Here is a 10,859-nt window from a genome sequence, read left to right as displayed (position 1 = left end):
CTTTACTAAATTTGTTAAGTTAGCTCTTGCTACTTTTTTCTTTTGTTGAGTTAGCCCTTGCCACTCTTCTTCTTTGTTGAGTTAGCCATTTCTACTCTTCTCTTTTGTTAAGTTAGCTTAATGCTACTCTTCTCCTTTATTATATTAGCCTTGTACTACCTCTCTTTAAGGCTTGGGCATATGTCTTGAAATTCTAAAACTCACCTGATTCAAATTATTTCTCTATCGATGTAAGTGATATGTTAAAGGTATCATAACTAGTGATTCAAATAATTATCATAGATATAATGTGTTACGGGTAGCGGCCCTCTTGGTCGGCACATAATCTCGTGGGTTAGTTGGTGTGGTGCACAATTGATGTAAGTACATCACCGTATGTGTTACATCACTTTTCGAGATTAGATGTTGCAAATAGTCTCTCCATGAACAGATTGTGTTACGTAAATCCCTTAATCGTGTTGTTGTGTTGCCTTGATATGTTCGCATAAATCCACCTTAACGTTGGACACGATAACGATTCTCTGTAGTTATGGGATGCAGGGCGAGTCAGGTTTTCTAAGAATTATATTCCACATTGTGATGATCACTACGTATGATGAGCCGCACACACTTTGCTAAGCATGTATTCATGTAGATTGGTTGCATGCTGATACCTTTTGTAGTGGTATAGTACGAGATGTTTTAGAACCCTTACATTACCTTTATAAATCTCTTGAATTAGTGCTAATCTTAAAGGATAACCATCACTATAAGTAGGGCATTGACCCTCTCTAACCGTGCAATCGATGTGGGTGATGTATAGATTGAAGACCTAGATGATCATCTCCCTATAGAAGATTATGTTGAATGAATAAGAAGATAATTTTATTATTTGGTTTTATATTCCTGTTGCAAACTCGATAATGTAACAAGCTCCCATTGAGAGGGTATTTGATAATTTGTTAGATTATTTTACTCTAATGAAATAATAAATACAGTCGATTTTATTCTCGTGAATGGTTACCTTTATGAATGTAACTACATGTGATCTAAACAAAAAAAATATATGGTGCAATTGCTAAAGCATCTAATTCATTCAATTATTAACACTTGGTTTTCTCAGGCCCGAGTATAAACTATGGCGGTAAAAATTCGGGATGTTACACTGAGCGTCCACAAATAACTTTTTAGCTTTCTTGTATTCATCCTCACGGAACAAGGATCCTTGGTCGAATTTGACTCACGACTAGGGATGATTTTCTATGTCACCCGGTCATACAGCTTGTACCCCTTCAAACCACCATGATAGCCCATAAAGATGTATTTCTTAGCCCTTTGTTCTATCTTATCTCTCTTAATTGAAGGTGCGTGAGAGTAAGCATCGCAACCAAATACACACAGTCCTGAGTAGTCTACTTGTTGACCACTACACACTTCCTCTGGAATCTTATATTTAATGGCTATAAAAGGGGACCAATTCACCAAGTAACAAGCTGTGTTAATGTCCTCAGTCTATAAAAGAGTCGAATTCGTCAGCTTAGCTACACCATTTTGCTCTGATATGTGGTGCATTGTGTTATGTCTCACGATCCTTTCATCTTTACAATAACTGTTAAATTCTCCACCATTATTTGTCCTTAATACTTTTAAATTTTGCCTTGACTGTTTTTCCACATTAACCTTCCACTGCTTGAAGTTGGTGAAAATGTCAAATTTATTTTTCATTAAATAAACACATACTTTACTGAAAAAGTCGTCAATGAAGGTGACAAACCATGAAGACCCCTTACTAGAAAACACGGGCGCCGACCCCCATAATCAGAATGCACATAATTAAGAACACCCTTACAAACATATTTACCAGACTTAAAAGATAATCTTGACTATTTACCATATATACAATGCTTACATATAATAAAATCAATACTTTTAAAACCTAGAATTAAATAATGGTCAGAAAGTACCTTCATGACCACCTCGCTCATGTGGCCTAAGCATGCATGCCCCATGCGTGCAAATATCGAATCCGCTATATATGCTACAACTCTACTTGATGAAGTACTCCTGATCAACGTATAATAGTTTTCATTCTTATTCACCTTCATAATTATGAGTGCCCCCTTTAAAACTTTTAAGGAAACGATCAAACCCGGTGAATCTGCACCCAAGCGCCTCGAGTGCTCCCAGAGACATCAGGCTCTTCCTTAAATAATGAACATGTCTCACCTCGGTCAAGATACACTCCATGCCATCAAACATCTTAATGCACACCGATCTAACACCTACCACTTTACAAGAATTATCATTGCCCATAAATACTTAGCCACCATCGCACAAACTAAAATTGGTGAACCAACCCCGATGAGGAGTCATATGGTATGAAGCTCCCGTATCCAAAATCTATTCTTCATCGAAGTACTTGAATTTTAATGCGGTGAGTATGTCACTACCGTTCACTTTCTCACTAGATTCTATAGTGTTGACTTCCTTTAAAGAACTATCTGCATTATCTTTTTTCGATTTAGGATTATGACAATCATTCTTCATGTGTCCGGTCATCCCACAATTCTAGCACTTCAACTTTCCTTTACCCTTACCCTTGGATTTGTACCTCGATCGTGAAGATTCACTAACCCGCTCAAAATTTCTCCCCCTTATAACCAATGCATCTGTAGAAGCACCTACTTCATCGCTTTTCTTTCTTATTGCCTTCGAGTGAATGGCTGAGATAACAGTCTCGACATTAATGGTCATTCTATTAGTGTACGAAGAGTCCTTGAATGACTCATATGGACCCAGGAGAGAATTCAACAGAATGCATGCCTAATCCTCATCTTTCATCGTTTCCTCCACATCCAACAATTTGTAAATTAATTTATTAAACTTACTAATGTGGGCCTCAACATTTGCCCCCTCTTCCATCTTCAGATTGAACAACTGAAGATTCAAGTACAAATAATTCTTAAGAGATTTCTTTGAATATTCCAGGAATTGGTATGACCATATCAATAATATCAGAGATGTTATTGATAATATGGCCGATACTTAAATCCTTAGCATAGAGGCATTGATTTTAAGGAGACTCTCTAGTATCAAGAATGGTATTGCACTACTTATAACAGACAAAGTATGTCACACTCATATATGAAATATCTTATCATTGGGTGTAATTGGATGCTCAAACATAATTTTTTCTTCAAAGTTTTTGGTTATGGGTTATAAAGCAGATCTTGAAACCATTGAAAATGTTTAAGGCAATTGAACTACATTTTACTTCTCCAATAAATACAAGAATTCATGTAGGTCAAAGCACATTGAAATAAAAGTATCATATTGTGAAGGAGAGTAGGGAATCGTCAAGTGTCTATGCAACTCATCCACTTAAAGTAGATGATATTGGACCAATTCATGAAAGGCCCTTCTATAATAGTATATAAAGAACATGTCTTCTATTTAAGTTGTTGATCTAGAGAAGTATTTGTTTAGTGGGAGTCTTAGTTTGATCTTATTTATGTACATATATATAGTTATTTGTAATGCCCCAAAATTTCACTACCTGTGTAGTGGAAATTCCGAGAGTTACTATGTGGGAGTACACAAAGGAGTTTCCACATGTCTACATGGTTAAATTCTCTCTAAACACATTTATAATCAGAGTTGCATGTATTAGCAAAGTAGGTATCAAGAGATTAGTAAAGATAACTACGACGTGTTATAGCGTAACAGGGCAATATCTTAAATATTAAGTTCAAAATATATAATAACCCCATTAGGGTATTTACAAACCCTCGCACCAAACAAAAAGAAGCAAGAATTTACATTCACTACTAGAAAACTCGGCAAAGGCTACGGATAAAAACCGTAGCTAAAGGCCTATGGCTACGGTTAAAGTCCGTAGCACGACCATAGCCATAGGTCTAAAATATATGGCTAAGGAGAAAATCTATAGCCATATAATAATGGATACGGATTAAATATGTAGCCGCTGCTTCTGTAGCACTTAGGTATTTATGGCTACGGATTATATTTGTAACTAAAAGTAGAGCGAGAACTATAGCAATAGGCTTAAATCCTCAACCTATAGTTTTCAGATAAAAGGCTACGGTTAATAACTGTAGCTATAGAAACGATACGTACGGATTAAATTCGTAGCAATATTTTCCGTAGCTCAAAATAATATATAGGCACGGATTATATCTGTAGCTAAAAGTAGAACAAGAACCATAGCAAAAGGCTGAAATTAGCAAGAGCTACGGTTTTCAAATAAAGGGCTACGGTTAATAGCCGTAGCTAATGCCTATTTTTAATAAAAAATTAAGATAATAACGGCAGCTCTTACCATTGTAGTATACCCTGATAACTCATATAAGCTAAAATAGATAAATACTTCATGGCTAAATCATTCATTCATTCAATCAAACAAAATTATTCATTCATTCAATCAAACACAACCATTCATTCATTCAATCATATATAATCATTTATTTCCATTCATAAAAGTACAATGCCAACATAATAGTTATATGTCTATTTAAAGTTCTCATTAACAGCAAGATCCAATGCCTTCTCACAGCCAAATAGCTTCTCAACAATCACAAGCGAAAACTCCATGGATGTGCCTCTACTGGTTATCAATTTGCCATAAACTAACACCCTATTCTCAGGTCCGCTTTGATATGAAAGCTTACTGCACATGGCTGAAAATCAATTCCATCATACAAAATGGAAGAAATTGCATGTTATGACATTATATGTAAGAGGCTGAAAATGTGTTTGTGTGTGTTTTGAAGATTGAGCTGAAAATGCAATGGACCCACTTAGAACATGGCCATCCCAAGACCTGAATTCGACAAGATCGTGACAAAATTTTCCCTGATTTGAGGCTTCTTAACAACCCATCTACAGTAAGAAAGATGTTAGAAGAAAATCAGAGTCACATGGAAGGAGCAACACATCTAAAATTCAAATCTCTGTTGGAAAAAAAGAAAACTATAATTCCAAATACCCACTTCCAGTTCACGAAGAAAGACTAAAGATTACATTGAAATCTATCGCTCTCCCTGAGGACCTGAAATTCCAACCTCCCAACCTCAAATTCAAGAAAAAAGAGCAAAAGAACAAAGCTGAATTCAAATCTCTCTCTGAAAATCTATAAAACCCTTCACCAACTGTTCTATACAACAACAACTGTTCAACTAAACCCTTCATACCCCAACAACTGTTCCACACACTTCAAAAATCTGCTACCATTGTTCTATACAACAACAACATTAAGATATATTTAAACAACAACTTCCATTGTTCCATTGTTCCTTAGAAAATCTGCAAAAGGATTTTCAATGGTATTTAATGTATAGAAAATCTACTACCATTATCATGTGGAACGCAGCCCTGTCTTTGCACTTCCTCTATATGCAACTTGATGCAAAATTAAGGTTGATAGTGAAACCATTTCGGGATTAAATTAAAAAAAGTAAAAATTTAAAAAAAGAAGAAAAAAAGAAAAAGAAAAGAAGAAGAAGATGTATATCGAGTTCTGTTCCTAGCAAGGGTCGCAAAATTATGATCCTCCATTGATGACGTTAAATGCAGGCACAGGCAGAACTAGAGTTTTGTTCCTAGCAAGGTTCGCAATTGTGATTTTTGCATAGTAGCTCATTGAATCTGTGATTGATCAAATGAACAGCTTAGATCGATGAATTGTGCGGTCAAAGTGACCTAGTGCAACTAAGAGTAATATAAGTTATTCTGCTTTGATGCTAGTGGATCATTTCTCTATTTAACTTTTGAGGAGATATATGATACTCAGGGTGCGTATGACGCTCCATACTCAAAAAATCTACATGCGGCACACATTGACTCAAATTAAACCAAATTATGAAACCACTTTGTCCAAGTGATGGTCCAAGATAATATTTGTTGAACAATCCTAACCTCTAATTAAGGGACATTTGTTTATTAAAATTGGAGCATTGAATGATTTTCATTTTTATCCATCAAGTAAGTGTCCACCAATCCAATGTTTAGATTATTAAATAATTGCAAATTTTGGTCTACTATACATGAAAAATAATTTGAACTGTTTGATTGGACTTACTTATATATACCATGTATGCAACTTTTACCTCATTTGTGACTTCCTGAGTTTCATCCTTCACACTGCCGAAGTGTCAAAGTTTTCTTCTGTGCTCTTACTGTCTCACATTTCTGCTTCTCTCTCTTGCTTTAGTTCTCTCTGGCTGGACCCTTTTCTTTTCAGAAAATGCTCCAACTCCCTTAGATCATTATAAGTTACTGTGCTCTAAGTATAACCAAAGAAAAAGATCCAAATACAACTTCACCTTGAACTGCAGGGTACTGTTCATAGCATCACTTATTAGCTCCCAGTTTGGACCCATATCATGCATGAAGACAACAAGTGCTTGAAATAAGAAATTTTAGTTAGGGAGTTCTCCATTGTCCTTACATGGGTTTCGATTTCTCAAAACCATTAAAATGACTAAACAGAATTTTCAAAAATAGAGTGCCAACATTAATGAAAATACAGCTTCTAACAGGAACTTCATTTCCATCAATGAAAATATTCCATAAGTTCTCAAGGCATAAAAAGCATAGCTAAACCAACATGGAAGTCAAAAGAAGAAAGGTTGTGCTTGAGAGAGATCCATGAGCCATGATATTAGAATGGTTAAAAAGAAAAAAATTGAAATGATGAAACAGAAATTCCAATTCATTAGCCCATAAGTGGTAGCCCAGATATGTTGAATCAAGCACTACTGGGAAACGAGAAGCTTAGACCTTTGAAGGAAATTGCTAATGAGTACAACCTACAATGGGACTTTTCAAGCACTAAAGAAGAATTCAGTAAAAAGCATGAAGATTTGCTGGGCTGCATCTTGTGTGTGCGGGTTAGGCTGCATCTTGAAAGTGCTTAGCTGGCACTCCACTCAATACTCACAGATCTCACCTGTGATTTGAAAGGCGCTATTTGAAAAATGCAGAAGGTGCATTTTGCATTGGTTTCACATTGGATGGAAAGTAAGCTCATAAGAAACAAGTACGATGGCCATTCTATCACCAATGGAAATTTAGTACACCAAAAAGCAAGGTTGCTTGATGGCTAAAATTGCATTCTAAACTTTTCATCTTATGTGGCTATTGATTTTCTAAACAGATCTATCTGATTCCCAAACAATAAGGCAATGAGACTGTTTGAGGAATAGAACCAGAAATTTGATTTTGAAAGAGGGAGAGGATTGTCAGCTTTGTCAAGTTCCCTAAAGTGGAAGGGATAGTACCTGCTAGACTATTATTGGAAAGATCAAGATTTTCGAGATTCATTAAATTCCCAAGTTCTAGAGGAATAGAACCAAAAATTTGATTTTGAAAGAGGGAGAGGACTGTTAGCTTTGTTAAGTTCCCTAAAGTGGAAGGGATAGAACCTGTTATACTGTTATTAGAAAGATCAAGACTTTCGAGATTCATTAAATTCCCAAATTGTGGAAGAATTGAATTTCTGGGTATCTTCTTTTTCATCACAAATTGAGAGTTGTGTTTCAAGAGACAAATTAAGTTGCTTTAGTACCTAAATGGCATCCACAAACAAGAAATGCTTCAAAATGACAAATGAAATTGAAACTATTTAAAGTACCAAAAAGTAAAATAGGCATGAACAGTGAAAAAAATATGGCTACAAGAGCATTTTCTTCTAACAAAGCCTGGATGTATTACTGCAATAGAGAAAGATGGCATAAAAGGCTCTAGCAAATAGGCAAACAGATAAACAAGCCCAACCGAAGTCTTCATTACAATGGAACAGGAAGCTGGGTCTTCCTTGTAAAGCTTCCAGAATTGGCTGTCCTATATTACATATTAAAAGTGCACTTACAGTTCAGCAGAGAGATAAATCCCAGACAAAGGGGGAAATTTTACAAGCTTACTTGTAGATATGCATTTCCCTCACTAGAAATGCTCATTGCAGTTCTAAGACCTTGCTTTAGTTTAACCTAAAACAAATGACAAACCAAACATTTGTGATTTGAATAATATCATTGACAGAAAGATTCCCAAAACCAAGCTAGTGCATGTTATAGATTGCACATCTAGTTTGAAAAGAGCAAGTTACAGGTTGCATGTCCAGTTTCAAAAGAGCAATAAGAAACACTAAGGATACATCAAATGATTCAAATCACCTTATCCATGGCTTCTAAATACTGATCAACATGGTTACTAACTTTCTCAGCTAATGTCTTAGTTAAGAGATGTGATTCTGCATTTGGAGCATCAGGAATGGTGGAATCGTATCCTAATCCTGCAAAAATGGACAAGTGATCAGTCATCAGAGACCATGGCATGAACTTAATGAAATTGAAGTATTTTAGTTTCTTACGAACATCATAATCTACTGAATTGTTAGGCCATACGCCAACATATGCGAGCAAATCTGCCAGCCTGTAAGCAAAAATAAACTCAAAAATTATAACAACTTCAAAAAATGAAAAAAAAATGATAAAACTCACCTTAAAGCCCTTCTCCCTCCTCCTTTACTTGGGCTTGGGACCGGCAATGCAAGGAGTTGCATTGGCGGAGTTAAAAAAGGGCTTAAGCTCCATTTGGTTTGAGATTAATTTACATTCATAAACACCAATGTGATGATCAAATGGAGCCTAAGACTATAAATATATTCAAATATATAGTGCAAAATTCACGCAGACTATAAATATCGATGAACTATAGAGTACCAAAAAAAAAGCCAAACATCATATAGAGTAAGTAGAAAAATAGAAAAAAAAAGCATCATGTAAGCCCCAACCAAAACCCACTTAAGCCAAATTACTATATGTTCAATTATATAGTACTATATTTGTTCAAATTATTGGAATCTCATTGATTACTTCCCCCATTGCACAAATGATCCCGGACCGGCCTCTCCAAGTGTAGATGCAAATCCATCTTCTTTCCACAAAGGAGCATCAGGGTGTATAATCTCAGTTAGGATAACAACAAAAGCTCCCTCTACTACTGGCTCATAATGGACAACTGCATTTGGACTAACTTCGTGTACTTGACCACAAGCAACAACACCACATAAGCCCCAACTAAGCAACTCGCATCTCTTATCGATATATATCGTATCCGGCTACATGTATACATATAAAATGGCATTGATATTGTTAGCATTTATAATTTAATTGTAAGCTTATTACATTAGCAAAATTATAATTGCATAACGATGATGCCTAAGTAGATTTAGCTGCTGGTGGTGATGAGAGGTTTTGACCAGACTGTGCCTCTTGATGCATACCCACCTAGGCCTTTATATCGACCAACTTTATCTAGGTTATTATCACCGAGTTCTTGAACAACCATGTTGTGAATGTCATTTAAGTTTGGGACACTATGGCACTGTTGGGAAATTGATGCACGTTTAGTACACTCAGGTGATACATGCTCACCATGCATGTTCCAAACCCTATATCTTGGATCGAATCCATTTTTCATTAGATGTATTTCCAAATTATCATAAGAAATCGGTAAACATGCGCATCTACAAGTGGTGCATGGACAAAAAATGGTTTCTCTACCAGGAAGGTGATCTCATGCAAACTTTAAAAAACTTCTCATTCCAGAAATAAAATGTGGGTCCGGAAAACTTAGTGTTATTCACTCCCTATCCATTATAGGTGAAACTCGATTAACCAAAGGGTCCTTTTTGAACCTGCACCTTACTAAAAAAATAATTAATTAGTATTTTTCACCCATTCATGAATCTAATTCTAAACACATGCATCTATGATCTTGATTTGAAACTAGCTAAAACACCAAAGAGTTTTCAAATACTCAGCTAAAATGCTAGTCAGAAATGGTTCATTGTTATTATCAATACACAATGAAAAAAGATCATCTATTAGCATCCATACAAGCACAACAAGTTACCCAAGGCAAAAGTTGCTTCATTACCATGAAAAGAGATCTTTGAAGACTTAAAACCCAGATGATGCACCCAAAACGTCATTTCAATAGTACAAGATATTAAAAGCTACTAAATATGCATTTTTTGATAAGTAACAAATATGCCAGTTTATCAATGGGATAAGATGTTGACATTGATAACTATGCTTAGTTCCTACCATAAACAAACAATTTATCTATCACCTTTCACCATCTATTAAAGTAAATGGTTCTTCATGTCCTGGAAAACTGCTAGTAGCCATAAAGCCCTTTTCATACCTAAAATGCAATTTATCAACATGGATCATTAGATCTATGACAGTCAAACACCTAATTAGGGTCATCATGCACATGCACTGGTATTTGACACCATAAATTCCTACATCTCATATTCTCTTATTGTAAACAAACAAGTTATCCACCACCTATCTCCATCGGTTAACATAAATACTGAAAATGCTATCTATATTTTAGAACTTGAACTTTTAGTAGGATGAGAATTAAAGTGGAAATACTATTTCTTGGGTTTTTTTTTTTTTTTTTTTTTACTTCTTTCTGTAATGATTTCGTGGTCATTTTAGTGGGATTGAACTGGTTTCTCTAAATGTTTCAAGAATTCAGTGGACTGAACTTAATTAGAAGTTAAAATGGCATGCCTAATTTAGAAATTGAGGCTCTAATTAAGAAAGAGTCATTTTTGCCTCCATCGCAGCTGGAGATCTTTGAAAATATTTTCAATGGTAAAGGATGGAACCTAAAACAAGGATGGTTCCCATCCGGCCATCTTAGCATGTGGACCCAAGCGGAGCAATACAATGTTGTATCCTTACATGAAGGTAAAAGTTCAGTGAAAAAGATAAGGATAATGTTTCTTGTCCATGGTCTACCTGCAACTTTTTTGTATGGACAAACATCATAAAAATAATTAA

At 35.4% G+C, this 10,859-nt stretch overlaps 1 long non-coding RNA gene across 1 annotated transcript; it reads right to left on the bottom strand.

Moving 5' to 3' along the window:
• Positions 1-7,707: 7,707 nt before the first annotated feature.
• Positions 7,708-8,291, bottom strand: LOC131241486 (uncharacterized). Its single transcript, XR_009169059.1, has 3 exons — positions 8,172-8,291; positions 7,920-7,985; positions 7,708-7,839 (listed from the first exon to the last, which is right to left on the bottom strand). It is a non-coding gene; the product is annotated as an uncharacterized LOC131241486 (long non-coding RNA).
• Positions 8,292-10,859: the final 2,568 nt, after the last annotated feature.

The sequence above is a fragment of the Magnolia sinica genome, chromosome 3 (genome assembly GCF_029962835.1).
Source record: "Magnolia sinica isolate HGM2019 chromosome 3, MsV1, whole genome shotgun sequence".
Classification (NCBI taxonomy): domain Eukaryota; kingdom Viridiplantae; phylum Streptophyta; class Magnoliopsida; order Magnoliales; family Magnoliaceae; genus Magnolia; species Magnolia sinica.
Note: the sequence above shows the minus strand (reverse complement) of the source record. Positions and strands in the feature narration are given on the sequence as shown.